This window comes from Hyaena hyaena, unplaced genomic scaffold (genome assembly GCF_003009895.1).
Source record: "Hyaena hyaena isolate Hyena2069 unplaced genomic scaffold, ASM300989v1 scaffold_150, whole genome shotgun sequence".
In the NCBI taxonomy this organism is placed as follows: domain Eukaryota; kingdom Metazoa; phylum Chordata; class Mammalia; order Carnivora; family Hyaenidae; genus Hyaena; species Hyaena hyaena.
In genome coordinates, this window is record NW_024080782.1 from 1,837,199 (window position 1) to 1,862,336 (window position 25,138).

General features: G+C 43.3%; 1 pseudogene; it reads left to right on the forward strand.

Annotated features, from left to right (window-relative positions):
• The first annotated feature begins 19,711 nt into the window (after nt 1-19,711).
• Nucleotides 19,712-20,128, forward strand: LOC120236263 (annotated as a pseudogene).
• Nucleotides 20,129-25,138: the final 5,010 nt, after the last annotated feature.

Below are 25,138 nucleotides of genomic sequence, written 5' to 3' on the forward strand. Positions count from 1 at the left end.
CTGAAGCAGGTTCCAGACTCTGAGCTGTCAGCACAGAGCCCAATGCGGGGCTCAAACCCACAAACTTCAAGATCATAACCCAAGCCAAAGTCAGATGCTCAACCGACTGAGCCACCCAGGCTCCCCTATACTTTATTTTATTATTATTAAAGAAATTTTAAAACATACCCTGTAGGCAAAATTCTAAAGCAGTTCCATGATCACCACCTCCTAATATTATGGCCATGACTAGGTTTCATTATATGGTAAAGGTGAAGAGATTTTGCAAATGTCGTTAAGGTCCCTAATGAATTGACCTTAAGTTAATGAAAGGGAGATTCACCTGAATGGGCATGACTTAATCAGGCAAAAATTTTTTTTAATTGTTTTTTATTTGCTTCTGAGAGAGAGAGAGACAGTGTGAGCAGGGGAGGGTCAGAGAGAGAGAGGGAGATATAGAATCAGAAGCAGGCTCTAGGCTCTGAGCTAGCTGTCAGCACAGAGCCTGACACGAGGCTTGAGCCAACGAGCCGTGAGATCATGACCTGAGCTGAAGTTGGACGCTTAACCAACTGAGCCACCCAGGTGCCTGATTTAAAAATCAGGCAAGATTTTTTTTTAAAATTTTTTTAAATGTTTTTTTATTTATCTCTAGGAGAGAGAGAGAGAGAGAGACAGCGTGAACAGGGGAGGGTCAGAGAGAGAGGGAGTCACAGACTGAAACAGGCTCCAGGCTCCGAGCTGGCAGTCAGCACAGAGCCCGACGCGGGGCCCGAACCCACGAACCGCGAGACCATGACCCAAGCGAAAGTCGGACGCCCAACCGACTAAGCCACCCAGGCGCTCCAAATCAGGCAAGATTTTTAAAAGAAACTCAAAGCAATAAGACCTCTCTCCTGCTGGCCCTAACGAAGCCAACAGCCATGCTGGAACTGCCTATGGAGAGTGGCAGCCCATAGGAGCACAGACCTCAGTTCTACCACTGCAAAGAACTGAACTTCTGGCAACCTGAGTGAGCTCGGAAGCACAGTCTTCCCAGGCTGGGCCACTAGATGGGAATCCCACCCAGTTGATACTTTACTGTTGCTTTGTGAGACCCTGAGCAGAGGGTCCAGCTAAGCATTCCCAGACTCCTAACCCATGGAAACAGTGAGATAATTAAAGTATGTTGTTTTAAGCCACTGAGCTTGTGGTGATTTGTTAGGCAGAGATAGAAAACAAGTAAATGCAGAAAAGTAGAGAGAACAGTACAATGAAGTGCTACTCAGACTGTAGCCCATGAACCCTGGTTGCCCACAACCTGTTTCTGATTCATGAGAAATTAAGTACAGAAATTGAGAGTAAACACTGAGAAACTTCCACAGCAGTTTGGCTTTGTCGTGACCTCAAAGTGTGTATTATTGGCCTCATCTCAAGGAGCAGGATGTTGACCCATTTGGATTTGTTAAGTTTACATGACAAATCATGTATGGTGTGACCTGTGTACCAGATACACATTACAACATATATAACTTTAAGTTTAGTTTGTCAACTAAAATCTGAAAAGTGTATAAAAACATGGGAAATGTAAGCATTTATTTATTTGTATAACTTTTTAAAAATCAAGCTTGTTTTTAATTTAGCAAATAGTTAGCTAAATTAGGAAAATAACAATCCAGTGGTTTTTTTTTTTTTTTTTTTTTTTTTTTAAAGTAAGCTCTAGGCCCAAGGTGAGGCTTAAACCCATAACCCTGAGATCAAGAGTTGCATGCTCTACAGACTGAGCCAGCCAGGCACCCTTCCAGTGATTTATTTTTAACGCTGTTATTTTGATGCCATGTTTGAATGACCATAGTTTGACATAGTCAGGAAATTCTGAATACAGAAATCCAACCCACAGAGCAAATAAACCAGTGAAGAATTTTTTATTGTAGCTTAAAAAATGCATAGATTTGTTAATGTGGCAATTCTAGTACATGTGCAACTTGAACATGATGATAATATGAACAGTTCTTTTCTTTTTTATTTATTTTTGAAAGAGGAGGAGTGCAAGCAGGGAGGAGCAGAGAGAGAGAGAGAGAGAGAGAGAACAAGGATCCAAAGCAGACTTCACACTGCCAGCATAGAGCCTGACACGGGGCTTGAACTCACTGTACCATGAGATCATAACCTGAGCCAAAGTTGGACACTTACCTGACTGAGCCACCCAGGTGCCCAGTGAACCGTTCTTTTTAACTTCATTGCCAATTAATACAACTAGCTGTATATAACCAAATAAAATACAACTATATAAAACTATGAAAGAATACGTTGTCAACAAATGTGGTTTGAAGCTAAAGTTTACTGTAGGAGTGTGTTTTGCTAACCTAGCTGAATGCACAAGAGCACAGGAGAATGTTCTGGAACAGTCATCTGGATTAAGGAGCTCATGAATCAATGCACTGCTTCCTTCACTGAGAAAGTCTTGCTACCAAACAAACAAACCAAAACATCAGGTGAACTAAATAGTGTATTTAGTGATGAATTAAGAATTTGTGAATTACATAAAGGCAAATGCATTAAATTAAAGATCATCCTACTTTTATGTGATAGATGGAAGTGGAGCATAATTCCTTACTTCACGTTGAGGTATAGTACTTGTGTTGGAGGGGGGGAGAATTCTGTCAAAATAAAATGCAGAACAAATTCATTATGTTTCTGTGAGATAAGATATCAGTTTGATCCAATATTTAAAGATGTGAATTGGACATCCAGACTTGCTGATTTGTCTGATAGCTTTTTTTTTTTTTAGTTTTTATTTATTTTTGAGACAGACAAAGAGAGAGAGAGAGAGAGAGCATGAGTGGGGGAAGGGCAGAGAGAGAGGGAGACACAGAATCTGAAACAAGCTCCTGCACAGAACCCAATGTGGGGCTCGAACTCACGAACTGTGAGATCATGACCTAAGCCGAAGTCAGACGCTTAACCAACTGAGCCACCCAGGTGCCCCTGATAGCTTAGATATTTTTAATGATCTTAAAACTCCCTTAAAAATAACAAGGGAATGCAAGAAAAAAATCAAAAGGTGAAGACAAAACTTAGAATTTCTATAGATTTTTATGACAGATTTCATCAGAAATGTAGATGGTAGCCTGTTACTGGACACGTGTACATCTATGGATTTGAATTTTATTTTCCATCAAAAGATAATGCACATGTAAGGAATCTGTGGCTCTGGAATCTATTTTTTAAAATCAAAGGATATGGGTAATTTAAATTGAACTACAATTTTACAGGATAAATTGATGGCCCTGGCTACTGATCAAAGACTGAAGATGAATTCTTAATATACAGCATTATTTGTTTCATTTTTGATAGAAGCTAAAAATGGATATCCTGAGCTTGCTGAAATTACTGTAAACTCCCTTCTGCCATTCTAGTCAACACGCCTCTGTGAAGCTGATTTCTCTCCCAGAAGTGCCATGACAACAAAACACAGAAAAGTTTAGATGTACATTATCCCCTGTGCATAGTGTTGTCAGCAATCCAAACTAGGTTAGATAAATTAACAAGCAAGAAGTAAGCTCATGTCACATTAACAATTTTAAATATTGACATGCATGATTTTTGTTCAAACTGTGTACAGAGGCATTTAATATGGGGAATCTCTATCTTATTCATAATTCTGAATTATGATTGGGGAACTGCAAAAAGTTAAGAATGTAAAATATCAACTCTGTATCCTCTTATATACACACGTCCAATGGAAAACATGTATAGTTTTAACAATTCTTTTTTCTGGGGCACCTGGGTGGCTCAGTCAGTTAAGTGTCTGACTTCAGCTCAGGTCATGATCTCTTGGTTTGCTAGCCCCACGTTGGGCTCTGTGCTGACAGCTCGGAGCCTGGAGCCTGCTTTGGATTCTGTGTCTCCCTCTGCCTCTCTACCCCTCCCCCGCTTTCAAAATATAAATAAACTTAAAAAATAAATTAACTATCAAAAATAAACTTTAAAAATACATAAAAATAACTTCTTTAAAAAATAAAAGCAATAAAAATTCCTTTTCTCTTTCCATATGGTGTACTTGTTTTGATTACATATAGAAGCATAATTTTGTGTGTGTTGAACCCAATGAAAAATGTAGATTTATCTGCTGTGCGTCTTTTTAAAAAAGTATTTAACTTTTGGCAATTCACTTTTATTGTACTTGATAAAAGTATTGGTCTACAATAGATTAGAATTAAAAAAAAAAAAAAACAAAGCAGGGGTGCCTAGGTGGCTCAGTCAGTTAAATGCCTGACTCTTGATTTTGGCTCAGATCATCATCTTATGGTTTATGAGTTTGAGCCCCGCGTTGGGCTCTGCACTGATAAGGAGCCTGCTTCAGAGTCTGTCTCCTTCCCTCCCTCTCTGCCTCTCCCCACCTCATGCTTGCTCTCTCTCACTCTCTCAAAATTTAAATAAACAGGGGCACCTGGGTGGCTCAGTCAGTTGAGCGTCCGACTTCAGCTCAGGTCATGATCTCACAGTTTGTGGGTTCGAGCCCCGCATCAGGTTCTGTGCAGACAGCTAAGAGCTTGGAGCCTGTTTCAGATTCATGCCTTATCTCTCTCTGCCCCTCCCCCGCTCATGCTCTGTCTCAAAAATAAACTATAAGAAATTTTTTAAAAATTAAATAAACATTTAACAAATAAATTAATTAAATAAATAAAGAATAAAAATTAAAAGGCAAAGCAGTCCTCTCTCCTAGGTGGATGAGAAGCTACATGGGTGTAAAACTGCAGGAGCCAACAGCACCCCCCACAAAGACCACTCTCTTTTCAGCATTCTTGTCTCAGCTCTTCTCCCACTTATGTATTTTGCCAGAGTATTTTAAAGCAAACCCTAAATAATATGTAATTTTACATGCAAATACTTCAATATGAATCTCTAAAAAGTAATAACTTAAAAACTCTAACCCCAATATTATCATATTCAACAAAGTAATTTCTAATAGTATCTGTCTTATATTCGCTTTTCCCTGATTATCTCAAAAACATATTGTTGTAGTTGGTTTGTTCAAATCAGAATGCAAATAAGGGCTACACGCTGGATTTGGTTGTGATGTCTCCAATCTCCTATGATCTAACAATACCGTCCTCTCTTTTTTAAACTATATATATATTTTTTAAGTTTATTTATTTTGAGAGAGAAAGAGCACACAAGCAGGGGAGAGGCAGAGAGAGAGAATCCCAAGCCAGCTCCATGTTGCCAGGCAGCGTGGAGCTCGATGCATGGCTCGATCCCATGAACCATAAGATCATGACTTCAGCAGAAATCAAGAGTTAGACACTTAACTGACTGAGCCACCCAAGCGCCCCTACACCATATGCTTATTGAATTGCCTGAGTTATTTGTCTTGTAGAGTTTCTAACATTTCTGCATTTGGCTTATTGCTTCGTGGGATTGTCTACTAGGCTGTTACTCTATCCTTGATAGCTCCTTCTCCTGGGAGTTAGAGTCAAAGCCTCGATTAGAGTCAGAATTTAGTCACCTTTTTCCAAAATGACTTCCTAGGCAGTGCTGTGCACTTCCTCTTGCATTGCCCCAACAAGCATGTAAGTCTGGTTGCCTTCCTTTGGAGACACTAACTAACATTGATCAGTGGGTTTAGGTTTGCACCCTGATCCATTCATCATAATATCCTCCACTGACTTTTAGTGAGTGGTTTGCAGCCATTAATTATTACTACCTGGATCTGGTTTTCATTAGGAATTCACAAAATGGTGATTTTCTAATTATCTCATTGCTTCTTCATTTATCAGCTAGAACAGCTTTCTAGAGAAAGAACCATCCCTTCTTTATTTGATTACCTTGAAATATAGTCCACAGAGGAAAGCTCAATAAAGAAGGTCACTTCTTTCCCTTCTTTTATCAATTTTCAGAATAAGAAATTTGTGCCTTAGCAATTTTCCCAAGATGATCAATTAATCTGGGGAGGTTTTTTTGAATATCAGTATGAACTCATAGATTTCATTATATTTGATGTGTTTGCAAACATTGTTATCTTTGTTCAGATGGTCTCCTCTTTGGGCAATGGAAGTCCCTTCAAGTTGGCTCTTGGATTTTTGCCATCAGTCTGATAGTAGTTGAGAGCTCCTTGTTTTGTTTTTTAATTTTTTTTGTTTACTTCTGAGAGAGAAAGAGAGAGAGAGAGAGCATGAGCATGAGCAGGGGAGGGGCAGAGAGAGGGAGACACAGAATCCTAAGCAGGCTCCAGATTCTGAGCTGTCAGCACAGAGCGCAACGTGGGGCTCAAACCGGCAAACTGTGAGATCATGACCTAAACTGAAGTCAGAAGCTTAACTGACTGAGCCACCCAGGTGCCCCAGTCACCCAGGTGCCCTGAGAGCTCCTTGTTTTCAGGCATGACAAGGTATGCTAGGCTTATGTTATATACTTTGGGCCCTATGTCTGGAATCAGCCATTTCTCTAAGTTATCCTTGTTCCTTTTAGGAGGAGTTAGCATTTAGGGAGTGCAGTCTATGTTCTGCTTGCCTGATTTCTACTCTTTTCTCATGGACTGGAAGAACTCCCCAAGGACTGAATACAATACATTGGAGTTTGGGGCCAAGGCCATGGCTTCATATTAAGAGTCCTGTATATGTGTCATCTTCAGGGGACCTATGAGGAGGCGACCTGGTCTCCTGACCCAGTGCCAGAAAATGACACTTGTAACACCCCCTTAAACATCTAACCCATTTCATGCATGCATTCACTCATTCATTCATTCATTCATTCCCTCATTCATTCAACGAATACTTAATGAGTACTGATTGTATCTATTGTTTCAGGTCCCGGGGGTATAATGGTGAACAAACAGTACAGTCCCTGCTACCATGGAGACGGCTTCCAGGGAGGGGAGAAGACAGTAGAAACACATGTGATGGGGGTGTGGGAGGGGCTTTCTATTCAGGGTAGTCTGATAAACGTTGGAGCAGAGACGTGGAGAAAGTGAGGAAGGGTGCCAGGCAGAAGTCTAGGGGAAAGTGCTGGGCCAGAGGGAGCTGGCCAGTGTAAGAGCGCGGAGTCGGGAATGAGCTCACTGATTCTTAATACTGCAAACACAAATTCTTCACTATCCAGGTTTTTAGCATTTCTTATCAGTTGCAAAATATGTTTTCACAGTAAACTTTTAAAGTTTACAACTTGTTAGGGCACCAAGGTGGCTCGGTTGGTTAAGTGTCCAACTTTGGTTCAGGTCATGATGTTCTGGTTCATGAGTTTGAGCCCCATGTCGGGCTTTGTGCTGACAGCTCAGAGCCTGGAGCCTCCTTCAGATTTGTCTCCTTCTCTCTCTGTCTCTCCCTGCTCACACTCTGTCTCTCTGTCTCTTTCAAAAATAAACATTAAAAAAAATTAAAGTTTACAGCTTGCCCTTTTTTAAAAAATTTACTTGAGACAGAGAGACTGGGGGAATGGGGTAGAGGGAGAGGTAGAGAGAGAGAGAGAGAGAGAGAGAGAGAGAGAGAGAATATCTCAAGCAGGTTCCCACACTCAGTCAGTATGGAGCCTGACACAGGGCTCAATCCCACGACCCTGGGATCATGACCTGAATCAAAATCAGGAGTTGGACATCAACCAACTGAGCCACCCAGGCACTCCTACAACTTGCCTTTCAATAGTGATCTTTTATTTTATTTTTAAAATCTTTGGTATTTATTTTAAAAAATTTTAATGTTTATTTTTGAGAGACACAGACAGCAAGAGTGGGGAAGGTGCAGAGAGAAAGGAATGCACAGAATCTGAAGCAGTCTCCAGGCTCCGAGTTGTCAGCACAGAGCCTGACACAGGGTTCGAACTCATGAACGGAGATCATGACCTGAGCCCAAGTTGGACGCTTAACCGACAGAGCCATTCAGGTGCCCTCAATAGTGAGCTTTTAGTTGGTGACTTTTATGTCATCACTCATGATACCTTGCAAAATATACCATCTTCTCCCCACCCCATGCTTATATTCTTAAAAATAACTTTTCTAATTCAAGAAGTCATAGGTGTTTATTGAAGAACACATAGCACAAAAAATAACACAGAACAAAGTAAAATGAAAACAAAACAGATGCCACCTGTTGTCCCTGCCTCCCTCTTCCCCAGAATTAACCTCTGTAATATGGCAGTTGGTGTCCTTCCATTCTTTTACAAGAAGGCTGTCCAGCTGTGAGTACTCCATTCCGCCTCTCTTTCAGATGTGGTCTTCAGTGGCTATAGAGACTTCTGGCTTTTATCTGCTCAATACTTCTCTGTCAGAGCAGGAGTTCCTTGCTGAACTATGACTTACACCTGTTGGCTTGAAATGTCCCTTCAGACCCAGGGTGCCCTGGACCCCCATCCCTCCTGTCTCCAGGGCCCGTGCCTCTGGGTCCTGCCATTTCCATACCACCAACCAGTTCTTGCTTCTTGGTCAGAGAGAAGTGACAGGGAGAGTGTTTCCTCTCCCTCCCCACTTCTCCTTCCTACCAAGAAAGAGAGAGACAGAGTCAGAGAGAAATCATGGTAGAGGGAGATGAAGGACAGAGGAGTCAAGCAGTATTTCAAAAGTAACAATGGAGCCAGAATGTAATCAATTCTTAAAAGGAAAGAATTTATTTTAGTATAAACTGGGATTTTCATTTACTGGATTTGCTTTCATCTCCTGAGGCCATGTGTGGTATTATGACGGAGGACCTATTCATTTGGTGAGTCCCATCACCAGTTACCTGAGCACTTGTATATGTGAAGTATTCCTAACAAATTTAAACACATGTAGGGGAAAGAAAAGTCCACCCAAATGAGAACAAAGAGACACCAGGTGTTAGGATTTGAATAGATTTTTCTTGGGGAAACAATTCAATTCAATCTACAACATGTACCTTGATACTAACAAAAAAAAAAATCATTTTTGAGACACAGCCTAGCTCAATGGTTAGAAAAGGGATTCTGGTACCAGTGTATCCAGATTGAACCTCTGGCTTTGCTGCTTCTTAGCTGTGTGGTCTTGGGAAAGGTAGTAGGTAACCTGTACTTAAGTTTCTGCATCTGTAAAATGGGGATGATTTTACACACATCCTCATGGGGTGTGTTGTAGGGGGATCTTGTGACTTAGCACATATTTGGCACCTATGATAGTGCTGACATTTAGCAGGGACCCAGCCCATGTTGGCCATGTTGATTGACCTGAGGGTTTCACAGGTAGTAACCATCTTAATCTTCAGAACAAGCAGTTAAATGCATACTATCATCATCCCCATTTTACAGAGGGTTTAACTGGGGCAGATGGGTTAACTGGTCCAAAGTCACACACTGGAAAGGGGTACAGCAGAATGCAAATGCAGGCAGTCTCAGCTCGGAGCTCAGACTTCACTATAATGTCTGATATAATTACCCACCATTTAGTCCACCTGGCATTCCCTTCCAGACCCATGGAGCCTGTTGTTTTTGAATGGTTTTTCTTCCTCAAATATGGATATGAATATGGGTCTAAGTTTAAAATGAGGCTTTCTGTGCACCTGAGTCATCGAGCTGTGGCCCCTTATTTTGGGCTGTCTTCACTCTTCCAACTGCATAGAACTTTGACCTTCCCCATGAACTTCCCAGCCCCTTCCTGCCTTTGCTTACTTGCAGGGAGCTGCCAGCAAGACTTCAGTTACAAAATGCATCTCTGTGCAGAGGCTTGTCCTCATGGTCTGCTGGCCATCTCTCGACATTTGCCCCTTCTCCCTTGTTGTGTTCCTTTTTTAGAAAAGACTCATCCCTAATGTTGATTACTTCATGCTTTTTTTATATCTGTAAGAATTGGCTCCTTTCACAGAGTTCACACCCCAGGTCCCTATGAGCATGAGTCAGAAGACCACACAGGGACAAAGGAGTGGCAATGAGTGGCCACAAAGGAAGGAGGGGCACGACTTGACAAAGGGTTCATTTTGGAGGAATTTATTCAGAGGCTGCTTTGGGCCAGGCTGGGAATAAGTGAGGAAGAAGTTCCCAGCCTGGTCTAGTAGTCTAGCATGGGAGGCAGATGCACGGCAGGTACCAGGGTGTGATGCAGTACCACATTGAGGGTATATGGAGGTCTGGGAAGCCTTCCAGGAGGAGGAGACCCTAAGCTGAGTCAGACCCAGGTTTGAACCAGAGCATCATCACTCTCTAACTGTGTAACATCATCAGCCTCTCTGGCTTTCCTTCCTCACTGGCTAAACAGGGCTGTTATGAAAATGAAATGTGCACCATACATGGCACCCAAGGGTTGCCCTATAAATCATGGTGGGTGGTGCCAATGTGAATATTGCTCCCACCATTAATAACAATGGTTGCTTTCTAATGATGTGCCCTCCTCATGTTATATTCAGAGGTTACATTCACTTCCAGTAGCAAATCCCAGCCTATATGCAAATACAGCTCTTTAAAAATATGATTACATAGAGAGGAACAAGCTTTTTAAAAGAGGGTTATAAATTGATTTCGTCTCGGACCATTTTGTGCAGCTCTGGCACTGGCTGTCTTCCACTTTCCTCTCCATGAGCATGCCATGAGCCCCATTAAATATTTGGGGATTTGCAGAACTGGAATCAAACTTTCCATCCCCAGTGCCGACTTGCTTCTTGATAGCAACAAAGATGTTTCCTGCACCTTTAACACATTACCAGGGATGTATAATTATGACAGTGGTGGAACATTCTTGGCTCCCTGGGATTACTTCCTAGTGATTATTCTTTTATATGATTGCCATTATTTCTCCACAGAGTACAACTGAGCGAAGCCAAGTTACTGAGACATAAATGGTGTAAGCATGTCATTGCATTAAATGGACGTTTCCCCCCCGTGGCATTTAATAATTTATACCTTAAAGAAGACAAGTAGCTGCTCAGCTAGCTAATTAAAAATACTAGATCTCACAGATGAGAAGTATGGTTCTTATTAAAGTGTCTATTTGCTATCTTGACAGTTTCTGAGAAGCAAATATTTCTACTGCTCCAGATATAAAGGAACAGAGTTATTCAGCCATGGGAATCCACTTTGGAAAACAAATGAATCCAGGAGACTCCCCTGTGATGACACAGCCCTCGGTGCAAAATCAGATGGTGAAGTGGAGTACCAGCAGAAAAAGTGCAGTTCCCATTAAATAAGGGAATTGGAACCTTCTTGATGTCAATAGCAGCCTCTGGCCCACACTTTCCCTCCAGGTTTTCAAGGAAGGGATTTATTGGACATAAGTTCTGGGCATCCCCTCATTGAGTCCAGGACATCACTGAGGAGCAGCTCTCTGACAAGGCAGACCCACATGACAACTCGAAGGACCACCAGTCACAAGTGCTGTGGGATGCAGTCACCTGCCTCTGCTCCCTCCCCCAAATCCTCTCAATGACGGTCAAGGGACAAAAACAGTTTTGTTTTTTTTTTTTTAAAGGCTTAAGTCCCCAAAAGTAAAGAGACTAGGCCAGGAGACAGCTGCAGGGAGAGAAGACCACAAGCATTGGGAGACAGCATTGTGTGGTCACCAGCCTAGCAAACGCAGGAGGCTGAGAAGCCAGCCGTGCAGGCCCCAAGTGCAGAAGGCTTGCAATGGGGCTTCAGGGACCAAAACCACTGGTGCAGTTGGGGTCTCAGAAAGAGAAAAACACACCTCTAGAGCTGAGAGCTGGCCCAGAACCCAGAACCAGGCTATGATATTCTGTTCAACAGAAGCAGTTGCACAGAACACCTCCATCAGACAAGGCCACTCTGTGATGTAATATATGAAGATAACAACAGGACAGTCCCTGAGCATACCTGAGTAGTGACAGGAACTAGAACACAGCCCCAATCTGAAGAATGGCCCAGAGACACCCCCTCCCCCCACTTCCTGACTAAGGCAAATGACAGAGGCTTCTGATGACAACATTAGTCCACTTCATGCCCTGCAACTCCTAGATGAAATGCATTGTCATCACAGGATTATTCCTCCTTGCCATAGTGCTCCCAATCCCGAGGGAACTGCTGCCTCCCTGGGCTCTCCTCCATATCACCTAATTCAAGTCTAAATCAGACCCCAAGTCCTTCCTAACACTCACAGAGACACCCACATTTCTCTATGGGTGGTCTCAGTGCAATAAGATGGTAAACCCAGGTGTGCTTCCAGTGGCCTTATGACACCAACAGGCCCTGGGCCTCACCCACTGTCCCACCCCAGTGCCAACAGTCAGTGGTGGCAGGAAGCCTCTGAGAGATTGGCCCAGGGGCACTGTGGCCGCAGGAGCACCAGGCCCTCCTGAGGAAGAGGCGTATTCTCCAAAACAGAGACATTAAATGAATGCTGACATCACAGCTGGACTCCCAGCCTCTCCCCCTCTTGGCTCTCAGAAAAGACAGAGCAAAGAGGAACATAGACTCTCACAGGAAGCAGAGACAATGGCAAGAATGTCTACAGCTGAAGCATGTTCTTTAACAAATACTTTATAAGAACAAAATAAGAGTTGGAAGGGAAGTTATACATCAAAAGAGATTTAAGAGCTTTATCAACCATTAACAAAGTGCGGACCTTACTTGGATTCTAGTTTAAACACACCACAAAAATAAAGCCATTTATGAAACAACCAGGCAAAGATGAATATTGACTGCATCTTTGATGATATGGGGAAATTGTAAAAAAGGCTTAGATATGATTATTTGGATTATGTTTACGTAAAAAATCCTTATCAGAGGTACTGATAAGTACAGAGAATAAGTACAGGTGAAATGTTTTGAATTATGGAATTTGCTTTAAAATAATCCTCTGGGGGATGGGGTAAGATGAACGAGGACTGGCACAAAGGGAGGTATATAGAGGTTTATCATTTAATTAACTTTACTTTTGTATATGTTTTGTATATGTTTGAAATTTTCCACAATAGGAAATGAACAAAAGCAGGAAAACCCCTAAAGGTTAACTTTCTTTCTTTTTTTTTTCTTTTAAAGATTTTATTTTTAAGTAATGTCTATACCCAATGTGCTCACAACTCCTAGATCAAGTGTCACATACTCTACTGACTGAGCCAGCCAAGTACTCCAAGGTAACTTTCTTTAACCTCACAAAAAATGCCTCCATTTACCTGGACCTGCCCTAGACCTCAAGCCAGGAAGATGCCATGGTAGTCCACCCTCAAAGTCTGCAGATACAGAAAACAAGGCTTTAGAAAGCTCTTTGAAAATGGCAATCCTTATCAAGGGTGGTAAAGCAGAGGGGTAAGAGAACAACCCCAAACACAGTTGTACACTGCTGTCTCTCCTCCTCCCGCTTCTCTGCCCCAACTCTTCAGTAAGCCTGTAGTATCTTCAGATAAGGCTCCTCCCATAGCCCAGAAATCACCTTGCTGGGCAGCTTGGCTGAGGGCTCTGGAGGGCAAAATGCAGTCGGTGGCCATGTCAGATTTGGCCCTGTGTGGGGACAAGACGGTAGCTTGCCTTTGATGCGAGGGAGGGGACGGAAATGCCCTCCACTGATCTGGGGGACAAGTGGGAGGTGGGTATTGGGAAGGGGAGGATAACACCACCTGTGGTACCTAAATTGTTAGCAGAATGAAGGGTGGGGCAGGATTGGACTCTTGGAGGCAAAGACACTGGAGCTTGGGGGTTTTCCTAGCTATGTCTTCAGCACCTAGGACAGCTCTCAGTACTGACCTTGGATTCTTGTAGGGATGCATAAGAAGTATGCAAAATACAACACACTATGAAGAAAGCCAGGTGCTGAGATGGTGACTAATGAGTGGGGACAGAGGGAATAAATCTCTGCGGAAGGTGGGGGGGAGACCACGGAAGATGGCCCCAGGAAGGAGAAATTTAAGCTAAGTCCTGAAGAATGAGACCTGGGGAAGAGCATTTCAGATAAGACCAGCATGGGCATAAAGCCCAAGTCAGGAGAGGTGTGCCATGGTTAGAGCAGAGGAGGACAGGGTGACTGGGGCCTTGGGAGGGCACATGATGAACCTGGAGCATGGAAAGGACCTGGACACAGGGCCTTTAGACCAGGGTAAAGAGCTTTTGCTTTAATTCTGAATACTATGGGAAGCATTTGAAGGTTTAAGCCATGGAGTAGTATGATTTGATTTACATTTTCAGAAGAATCACCCTGGTTACTGTGTAAAGAATAAACCATAGGGAGCAGAAGATACAGGAGGCCAGTTGTCTGGATAAGAGCTGGAGATGGCTGTTTGGGCTGGGAGGATGGATTAGAGGTAGTGAGAAATGGCTGGACATAAGTGACCATTGGAGATACAGCCAACTAGGTGTGGAGATAAATTGGAGGTGGATAGAGGAAACCTCTGACTTCTGGCTGGAAGGATGGCATTGTAATTCACAGAGGTGAGGAAAACAGAACAGGTTTTGAGGGAGAGATTATGAGTTCAGAATTAAATGTATTGTGTTTGAAAAGTTGATTGGATGCCCAGATGGAGATATGAAGGAAGCATCACTATAAGTCCAGAGGTAGAGTTTGAACTGACTGCTGTCATAGCACAGGAGGGAGTAAAATCTAGAGAGGTTAGAGGACACACAGAGATGAAGTGGCCTTGGGGAAGCTGGCACAGAAGACAGAGCAGGAGGGAGAATGGTTGAGGAGTCAGGGCTCTGACTTGGCCCCACATGCCTTCTTCAATGCCTCTCACTCTTGCTGGCAAGACCCTCTGCACTTCAGCCAAACTGCTGGGACTCCTGAGGTTAGAACACACCATTTCTGCTAGAGCCTCTGCTCTAGTGCTCTGCTCCTCCTGCCTATGATGCTCTCTCTGATCTTCTAGACTTTTCTTAATTCTGGCCATCCTTTCAAGACCCAACCCACTCTGCACTGATGTTCCCCTGGGGGCAAGTATCTCATCCCTCACATCTGGCCAGCTCTGTGTTGAAAACCAGAGCTAACCTGCCTCTCACACATTTTCCAGGCAGGCATTGCACCTGCACCCGTGGGACCCCCCAAACCACAGAGAATGTGAATCAAGCTCTTCAAGTGCCCTGCTAAAGCCGCTCACTGTATTTGAGGTGAAGGGGAACCCCCATCCCAATTTTCAGGCATTTTATGCCATGGATGAGGGTGTGGAGGAGAGCCACAGGGCTTTTGGGCAAGTCCTGCATCATGGGCTTGCTTCCCACTCTGAAACATGGCAGTAATATGGTGCCTTTGCCCCAACTGCCCTTTAAATATCCCCGCTTACCAAGCTTTGTTTCTAAAGCAGGAAGGGATTGGGAGGTGGTGGTGGCCTTCATGTGGGCCCTGGATTAGGGGCAGGATTTAGAAGGGGAGTGACATTTAAAAAAAAATGGGGCACCTGTGTGGTTCAGTCAGTTAAGCATCTGACTCTGGGTTTCAGCTCAGGTCATGATCTCATGGTTTATGGGATCAAGCCCCACATGGGGTTCTGAGCTGACTACATGGAGCCTCGTTGGGATTCTGTCTCTCTCTTCCTCTCTCTCTGGCCCTCCCCTCATGCCTCTACCCTTCTTCCATGCCTCTCTCTACCCCTCCCCCCACAGAGAGTGTTCTCTGTCTGTCAAAATAAATACACTGATAAAATTTTTTTAAAAATTTTTTAAAAAGGAAGGGAGGAGGAGAGGACAGCCACAGTGGAGGACAGGAGTCCATGGGATAGAAAACTCTGGGAATTGGCATCTAGCGCCATTTCGCTGCTTCTCTTTTTGACAAAAAGAATGCTTTGCCTCAGTCATGTCAGAATGGGCAAGTATTCCTTTTGTTAACCAACTAAGATAGACAAAGGTTCTTCACGCTTTCTCTTGGATCCTCATTCTAAGTGTAGCAACTGGACTTCTGGGTAGAGCGGGTCCTTGAAAGCCAGAGAGGCAAGTTGTCCAGGCAGCAGGGAGCCAGTATGGGTCCTAGTGGCGAGGAGGGTATCACAAGAGTCCTATGATGTGAAAACCTGGGAAGGGGCGAGAGGCTGAGAAATCAGTCAAATGCTCCTCCTGCCATCCTGCTGGGAGGCCAGAACCTTGGGATGTCCTCAGGATGGAAGCAGCTGCTGGGCCTGAGGCCCCAGGTATCTCTTAGGAGGCATGGGTCCAAGGCTGAAGGGGAGGAGTGGGTAGAGATCGCTGTGGGGAGTTTTCTCAGAGTTGAGAGGGAGGGAGAGAATGTGCAGGGAACAGGACAGATCCCCTTAGCAGCCTAAATTAGCTGCTTTTGTTTGCTACTTTGGGCTACATCAAGAGAAATCATGTAGGCCTTTGTAGGAGGAGGCCACTGGTGCTGGCCAGCCCAAGGCTGACAAACAAGACAGAAAGAAGGCCCACAGTTACTCAGGGCTGGGCCAGTTGCTCTCTGTGGTGTGCTGGTACACGGTTAGCAACTGCCTCTTTGAAAAGAATGGGGACTGCTTTGTAAATGCTCCCACTGGGGCCAATTTTAAGCCACCAGCATAACCTGACTGAATAACATTATATAGTCCTTCCATCATGGCTGTGAATGAGCTCAAGACACAATAATAAAACAATAATGAAGTAACGAGTTTTGACTATTATCTTCATTTTTAATATGTTTTGTTTGCTTGTAAGTTTACATAATTTAGTTTTTAATAATGATTTTTCAGGAACTGGCTTGCAAATTTCATAAAAACTTAATCATCAGCTCCTGAGAGGTGGTACGAGCCGGTCCCAGCACCACTGGCTGATGCCAGGGCAGGACTGGCCGTTGGAACGGGGGTCCCTGTCGGGCAGTGCTCTCCTGCACGATGCCGCAGCTTCCCAAGGTCACGAGCTGGGACACACGATTGGCTGACTTCTTAGAAGAGCTCAGACCTAGGACATCTGGACCAGCCTACGAGATGAGCACCTTTTCTGTAATGAGACAGTCCAGGAACTGTCTGATTTTTTGACCAAAAAGAACAACAACAACAAAATGAATTTGAAACTTGCATTTACAAGTGTCATCTGAGCTGAAATGGCTACAACAAGACAATGTATTAGTGTTAAAATTAAAGTGAAAATTAAGCACACGTCACCCTATTAGTCAGCGTTTTAAGGCTGTATTATTGCGAAGTTCAGAAAAAGAGTTAAAGAATCTATTTAAATGCAAATGTGCCATAAAACCCACTAACGGCAATGCATCTCCGAAATGCTCTCAGCCCTTCTTTCAGCAGACTTTGCTCATAATAGCGTTGGCTTTTTTTTTTCAACTTGGGGAATAATATCTCTGAGAAATCCTGTGTTGGTGGAGTGCAGCTGTGTGAGTACCTGGGGAGGGGGATGTGCGGGAGGAGGGATCTGGGGCTCCCGCTGGGGCAGAATCTGCACTCGTGCCCCTGCGCCCCCCCGGACTGGCTGAGTGGCACAGAAGCCCGGCTTGGCATCCATCAGGCAGGGCTTAGGGCTTCTGCCTGGAGTCCTCCCCCGGCCCTGCTGGTGACCATGGTCCAGAGCAGCCAAACCTGGCCAGGGGACTGCGGTGCCCTGACCCAAGGACTGAATGAGACACTCCTCAAAAGGAGGCAAGCACAGCACCTGACTCAGAGGGAGTAAACTGCCTGTATTGACCACTAAACCTTCTTCTGTTTCACCCAGGAAGGAGGCAGGGAGGTGAGAGATCTTCACTGAGCCCCTGTGCTGTGCCAGGTGCCAGCCTCATCCTCACAATGGTCCTCTGGAGGAGGCCTAATGGCCCTGACTTGACAGAAGCTGAGAAGAGGGAGCATGGGCAGTGGGTGGTCATTGACATTGGGCTTCTGTGGAAAGACCAGCCCAGCCCCTGCCCTGCGTATGGAGAGGACCAGGCAGCTATGGCAGAGCTTGGTGAGGCACCTGGCCTGGTGCTGGGTAAAGCCATCTGCTTTTCCCCATCAAGGCCGGGGCTCGCTCTGGGAGCAGCCAGGGATCCCTAGGTGTATCCAAAAGCCCATGGTTACCCTCGGCCCTGTGTCCTTAACTAAGAGGGAGGGGATTGTTACTTGGAAGCCCCTCAGACTCCCAGAACAATGCAAGAACTCCCTCGTTCAAGGTAGACTCTGTCAGGGAGCAGGCAAAGCCCACCTGGCACAGCCCACCTCAACTCCATCACAGAGCCATGAGCACCTCAAGGTGGGACCACGGTCCCAGCACCAGGACCAGGTCCCAGCCCCTGTGCACAAGCAATAAAAATGTGTTGAGTGTTTGGAAACTGCTATACAGGCATGTAATATATATATAGGGGCAGAATTTCTAGATATTATCATTTTAATATAAAATTAACATCTATGTAGCTGTTTTTACTTTGGTTTATTTGGAGTCATTCAGAATTTGGTTTGAGGGACCCTATGCTAAGGTGGGTTGTTCTCTCAGTACCCCTCCCCCACCCCAAAGGACCCCCTCTCTGCAGGACTCATGAGTGGATGCCCTTGGGAAGAAGGAATGCAGGGCTGTGAAAACCTCCACTTCTGTTCTTCCTCTGCTTGGGGGACACGATGGGGGTGGACACAGTTTGGGTCTGGGATTGCTTTTCTGCCTGGGAGAAGGGGCCGGAGCCAGGGTAACTGAGGGGGCCGAAAGTGGTGCTCAGAGCTTAGAGTGAATTGGTTCAGGCAGGGAGTGTCCATGTGGTTCAACTCTTGGGAATCCAGCCCGGCTATGGCCTTCAGAGGACTGACTGCAGAGGAGGGCCCCCCCACCGGCTGTGGTAGCAGGAAGGGAATAACACCTCACAAGGAAGCATGAAAGAAGCTGTCACCTAGGGAGAGCCCACCCTGTTCCAGACACGTGCACTATTTTATGTGACCTTCCCTACAGCCATCTCTTTTTGCAGACAACACAATCTTGAATAGACAGAATATTCAGGAATGCACTAAAACCCAAAACTAATTAATGAGATTAGCAAAATTACAGAATACAAGAATAATGCACCAAAAAATAGAAACCATACATACAAGATACCAAAAAATGGTACTTGTCTATACTTGGAATGAATAATCCAAAAGTGAAATTAAGAAAATAATTGCATTTATAATAGCATCAAAAAAAATAAAACAGGATTAAATTTAAGAAGTACAAGCCTTGGACACTGAAAAACTATAAAATCTTATTGAGAGAAACTAAAGAAAACCTAATAAACAAAGAAGACTTAATATGTTTAAGATGGCCATACTCCCTAATTAATCTACAGATTCAGCATGGTCTCTGTATAATTTCAAGTGACTTTTTGGCTGAAATTGATAAACTGAACTTGAAATTCATATAAAAATACAAGGGATCTACAATAGCCAAAACAAAGAAGAAAGCAGAGGATTCACATTTGCCAATTTCAAATTTACTACAAGGCTACTATATCAGGGCACCTGGGTGGCTCAGTCAGTTACACATTTGAGTCTTGATATTGGCTCAGGTCATGATCTCATGGTCGTGAGATCAAGTCCTATGTCAGATTCCTTCTTGGCATTCTCTCTCTCCCTCCCTCGCTGTCCCTCCCTTGTTCATGCGCGCACGCTCTCTCTCTTTCTCTCTCAAAATAAATACAAAAAAATTTTTAAAAGTCTACAGTATCAAGAAAGTGTGTTGCTGGCATAAGAATAGACATACAGACCAGTGAAATAAAATTGAGAGTCCAAAAATAAACTCATATTCACATTTATAGTCAATAGATTTTCAACAAGGGTGCCAAGACAATTTAATGGAGAAAGAAGTCTTTTCAGCAACTGGATATTCATATACAAAAGAACACTTCCTGAAACATACATATGTAAAAATGGATTCTGGACCTAAATGTTAGAACTCAAACTACAAAACTTAGAGAGCCCTCTTTTCCTGTCTGCCTGCTTGAAGCTCAGCCGCCATCATGAATGACACAGTAACTCTCCAGACCAGGAAGTTCATAACCAACTGACTACTTTGCTGGAAACAAATGGTCATTGATGTGCTTCGCACTGGAAAGGCAACCGTACCTGAGGCAGATTTTTGGGAAAAACTAGCCAAAATGTACAGGATCACACCAGATGCCATCTTTGTATTTGGATTCACAACCCATTTTGGGGGTGGCAAGACAACTGGCTTTGGCATGAGTTACAATTCCTTGGATGATGCAAAGGAAAACGAACCCAAACATAGACTTGCAAGACACGGCCCATGTGAGAGGAAACAGACCTCAAGAAAACAGCAAAAGGAATGCAAGAACAGAGTGAAGAAAGTCAGGGGGACTAAGCCAGGGTTGATGCTGGTGACGAGTGAGCTGCAGACTGGACAACCAAAGGAGTAAAGATTCTGCAGTGACTTTGCAGTGACTGTGCCTATTTTTCAGGAGAGGGTTAATAAACTAAGAACTTTTATGTGAGAAAAAAATATCTTAGGAAAAAATATAGATATAAGCATGCATGACCTTGATTAGAACAAGCATTCTTAGATATGACACCAAAAGCACAAGCAATGAAAGAAAAAAAGATAAGACAAACTTCATCAAAATTAAAGTTTTATGCTTCAGAGGACACCACCAGGAAAGTGAAAAGACAACTTACAGAAGAGAAGAAAATATTTGCAAATCATATATCTGATAAGGGACTTGAACCTAGAATATATAAGGAACACCTACAATTCAATAATAAAAAGACAACCTAATTTTAAAATAGGCAAAGGATCTGAATAGACAGTTCCCCAAAGAAGATTACAGATGGCCAATAAACGGTTGAAAAGAGGCCTTAACATCATTAGCCAACAGGGAACTGCAAATTTAAATCATGAGCTGCTACTTCACATTCATTAGGATGACTGGGATTTTTTAAAAGACAGAAAATAACAAATGTTGGTGGGAGTGTCAGTGGTACAGTTACTTTGGAAAAGTCTGGAAGTTCCTCAAGGAAATAAACATGTGGGGCGCCTGGGTGGCTCAGTCAATTGAGTGTCTGACTTCAGCTCAGGTGGTGATCTAGAGGTCTGTGAGTTTGAGCCCCCATGTCGGGCTTTGTGCTGAGAGCTTAGAGCCTGGAGCCTGCTTTGGATTCTGTGTCCCTCTCTGTCTCTGCCCCTCCCCCCCTGCTCTCTCTCTCTCTCTTAAAAAAATATAATCATACAGTTACCATATGACCCAGCAATTTCACTAATATGCCCAAGAGAAAGGAAGACATATGTCCACATAAAAACTTGTATACAAATGTTTGTAGATATATTATTCATAATAACCAAAAAGTGGAAACAACCCAAATGTTTATCAGCTAATCAATCAAATATGCGATATCCATATAGAATATTATTTGACAATAAAAAGAACTGAAGTACCAACACATACTACAGTATAGATGAACCTTGAATATATTATGGTAAAAGAAAGAAACCCATCATAAAAACTACATGTTATATGATTCCATTCATATGAAATATCCAGAATAGGCAAATCCATAGAGACAAAAAGTAAATTAATGGTAGCCTTGGGCTGGCCTTTTGGGGGGAAATAGGAAGTGATTGCTAATGGGTACAGAGTTTCTTTTTGGGATGATGAAAATGTTTAAAAATTTTTTTAATGTTTATTTTTGAGAGACAGAGAGAGACAGAATATGAGTGGGGAAGGGCAGAGAGAAGGAGACACAGAATCCAAAGCAGGCTCCAGGCTCCAAGCTGTCAGCACAGAGCCCCACGGAGGCTCGAAGTCATGAAGTACAACATCATGACCTGAGCCAAAGTTGGACACCTGACTGACTAAGGCACTCAGGTGCCCCAAGAATGTTTTAAAATTGAGAGTCATCTGTTTTATGATGTGTGAGTTTTGATAGATTGTGGGTTTTGACATCTTGGTCCATTTCATGTAGTCTGCTACATTCATTTACATAGAGATGTTATTGTTTTAGTGTCTATGAAATCTGTAGTTATATTTTCCTTTTCCATTCCTGATTTGGTAATTTCTCTCTTATTTCCTTTTCTGTTTATTAGTCTGACTAGAGGAAATCAATTTTACTGGTCTTTCAAAGAACCACGTTTTGGTTTCATTGATTTTCTGTTTTTCTTTCCAATTTTATTAATAACTACTCTCCATTATTTCCTTCCTCCTGCTAGTTTTGGGTTTGTTTTGCCCTCTCCTCCCACCCAGTTTCTTATAGGGAAGCTTAGATGGTTGCTTTGAGACATTTGTTTTGTAATATAAACACTTAATGCAGTAAACTCCTCTCCCACTTCAGCTACATCCCGCAGATTTTGATATGTTATATATTAATTTTCTTTTCAGTTTAATATATTTTCTAATTTCCACTGAGATTTCTTTTGGAAAAATGTCATTTGTTTCCTAGTGTTTGGAGAACTTTCAGTTGTCTTCCTGTTATTGATTTATAGTTTAATTCCATTACAGTCAGAAAGTATATTTTGTATGATTTAAATCCTTTTAAATTTGTTAAAGTTTGATTTATGACTCACAGTATGGTCTGTCTCATTAAACGTTTCATGTGCACTTAAAAAGGATGTGTAGTCTGCTGCTGTTGTGTGGAATGTTCTATAAATATCAATTAATTCAAGTTAGTTGTTGGTGATTTCTCTTCTATCTTTGCTGATTTTCTGTCTTTTATTTCTATATATGACTTAGAGAAGACAGTTGCAGTCTCCAAGTATAATAGTGGATATATCTACTCCTTTTCTGCTCTGACAATTTTTGCTTCTTCTATTTTGAAACCCTATTCTTGGGTATTATTCATTTAGAATTATTATGTCTTCTTGATGAATTGATTCTTCTATCTCTAACTTGTGATTTTCTTTGCTCTGAAGTTTACTTTGATATTCATATGGTCACCCTTGCTTTGTTTTGGCTGGGGCTTCCATGTTTTAGTTTTTTTCATACTTTTTCTTTTACATTACCTATGTCATAATATTTAAGGAGTTTCTTTAGACAGGGTGTATTTGGGTCACTTCTTAAAAAATCCATCCTGTCAGTCTCTATCTTTTATTGGTATGTTTACTTCATTTACATTTAATGTAATTATTAATATATTTGGATCTAGACCTCCTATTTTATTACTTTTTTCTATTTATTCCCTCTATTTTTCATTTTTGTTTCTTCTTTCCTGTCTTTGTTAGGGTTAAACATTTTGTGTGTGCTTTTGGCATTCCATTTTAAGTTATCTAATATATGTTGGACATTATCTTTTTTTAGTGTTTATTTTTGAGAGAGAGAGAGAGAGAATGTGTGAATGGGGGACGGACAGAGAGAGAGGGAGACACAGAATCCAAAGCAGGCTCCAGGCTCGTGCTGACAGCTCAGAACTCACCAACTATGAGATCATGACCTGAGCCAAAGTCGGACAGTTAACCAACTGAGCCACCCAGGTGCCCCTATTTTTGACATTATCTTAAGTGTTGGGGAAGATGGTCCTCCTTGGGCATCTGCTCTCCTACATCTCCTACTGTGTGTGCCCAAACTGCAAACCCTGACCACTCCTTTACCTGGCCACTTCTCAGCACTTGGCATGGGTGCCAAAGGCACCAAAAGCTGCGGGTTGGAATGTGGTGGCCAGTGGAGGGGAAGAAGCCCCAGGGCTCAGGCACCAGAAACTGGGAGGAAGAAGTGCCCATGCTCAGGTATAGACCCTGAAGGAAGGGAGAAAAGAAGCTGACCAGGTTTCCTTTGCTTTCCTTCCACTGATCTCCCTGGGTTAGCCTCCACCATTCCCTGTGCTCCCTGGGCTCCTAGACAGGGGATAGCCTGGTTTCCTGGTATTAAGGACTTTGGAGTCCCTGACTTATATGTATGTGAGACTCCTTGATCCATGGTCTCATGGAGAAAAAGCCTCCTAAATTCAACTGATGGGGTTTTGGTGAAGGAAAGGTAGGGACGGAAAGCCTAAGTGGCCTTGTGGGTGGGGCCCTGTGGGCCATTCGCTGTACCATTGTGGCTTCCCCTGCTGAAGGATAGTAAGAACCCATGTGTTCTGTGTCTGCACTTTCCCTCCCATAAGTATCAGAGGGAATTCTCCCTCTGCATGTCCAAAAATACTAGTGGTTCATGTAGACTGCAACTTCCCCTTCACCATTCCCTGCCTAAACCATCCCTGGCAGAAACAGTACAGAATTCCAGCAATAGAAACAGAAATCGGTTTTCATTAAAGATTTAATGGCTGCCCGATTACTAAAGGGCATTGCCAGTGTAACAGTGCCCCCTGGTGGACAAGCTACCAAGTATACTTTTTGTTTTATTTGAGGAAGTTACTAACAAGCTCTTCTTGAAACTGCATGGTTGGCCCATGGGTGCCTTGTAACACTATGACCTGACATCACCTTTTTGGGGTCGATCAACCCAGACTCAATGACTACCCAAGTGAGAAGATCCCAACAGGCCTCTCTGTTCCATAGGAATGGCAACTCAAGAGCCAGTGGGCCTGGCCTTACCGAATGTCTGTTTTACATAAAGAAGTGGCAGCAACGTGCCTTTTGGAAAACAGTGATCCCCAACACAGCCCCCAAAGCAAGCTGCTGACTTAATGGGGTCCTCGATTCACAAAGATTCCCCTAAATTCCTGGGCCTGGTTCTCTGGCAGTTTTGCTAAATTGATGGCATCTATAGCACCATTGCACCACCTCCATAAAACAGAAAGTGACCAGGATTGATCACTTGGGGAAAAACTCACTACAGACCTTATCTCCCTGCCCAGGACTCCCCTTGAGGAACATTGTTACTTGTTTACTGACTGAGCTGTCACCAATGGCCTGGCTATCTGGCCTGCTGTAGGAAAGGCTCTGGGTTGGCAGATTATAGGCACCCCTCTGTGGGACAGCAAACTTTGGGAACAAATCACTGCTGCTGGTGGGACAGTCGTGTCACTGATACAGATACTCTCGGTAAGGATTCTCTGGTGAAACCAACTAGAGCCAAATTGCTGACCACGCCTTCATGGCCCATACCACAGCCATCACTGCTGTGGTACACATGCAGGTTTCAGGCCAGAGCTGTGCTTCAGGGCCCCATTCATGCTGTTCCCTCCACCTGGAATGTTCTTTCTTCTGCTCTTCACCTAGCCAACTCATCCTCATTCTTTGGGTCTCAGCTTAAATCTCACTTCCTCCAGGAAGCCTGCCTGACTGCTCCTCACCTACTGAACTCAGATGGTGGCCTCCACAGAATTTTGTATTTTCTTCTCTTGGTCCTTCAATGTAATTATTTACTTAATCATTTGCAGTTGTCTAATTCATACCAGTTTCCCCTTCTAGTCAATGAGAATAGGAGGGCAGCATCCACATATGCCTGCTCATTGCTAAGGTCAGTCCATCAGTCAGCAGACTTGTAGGGAGAATGTGCTCT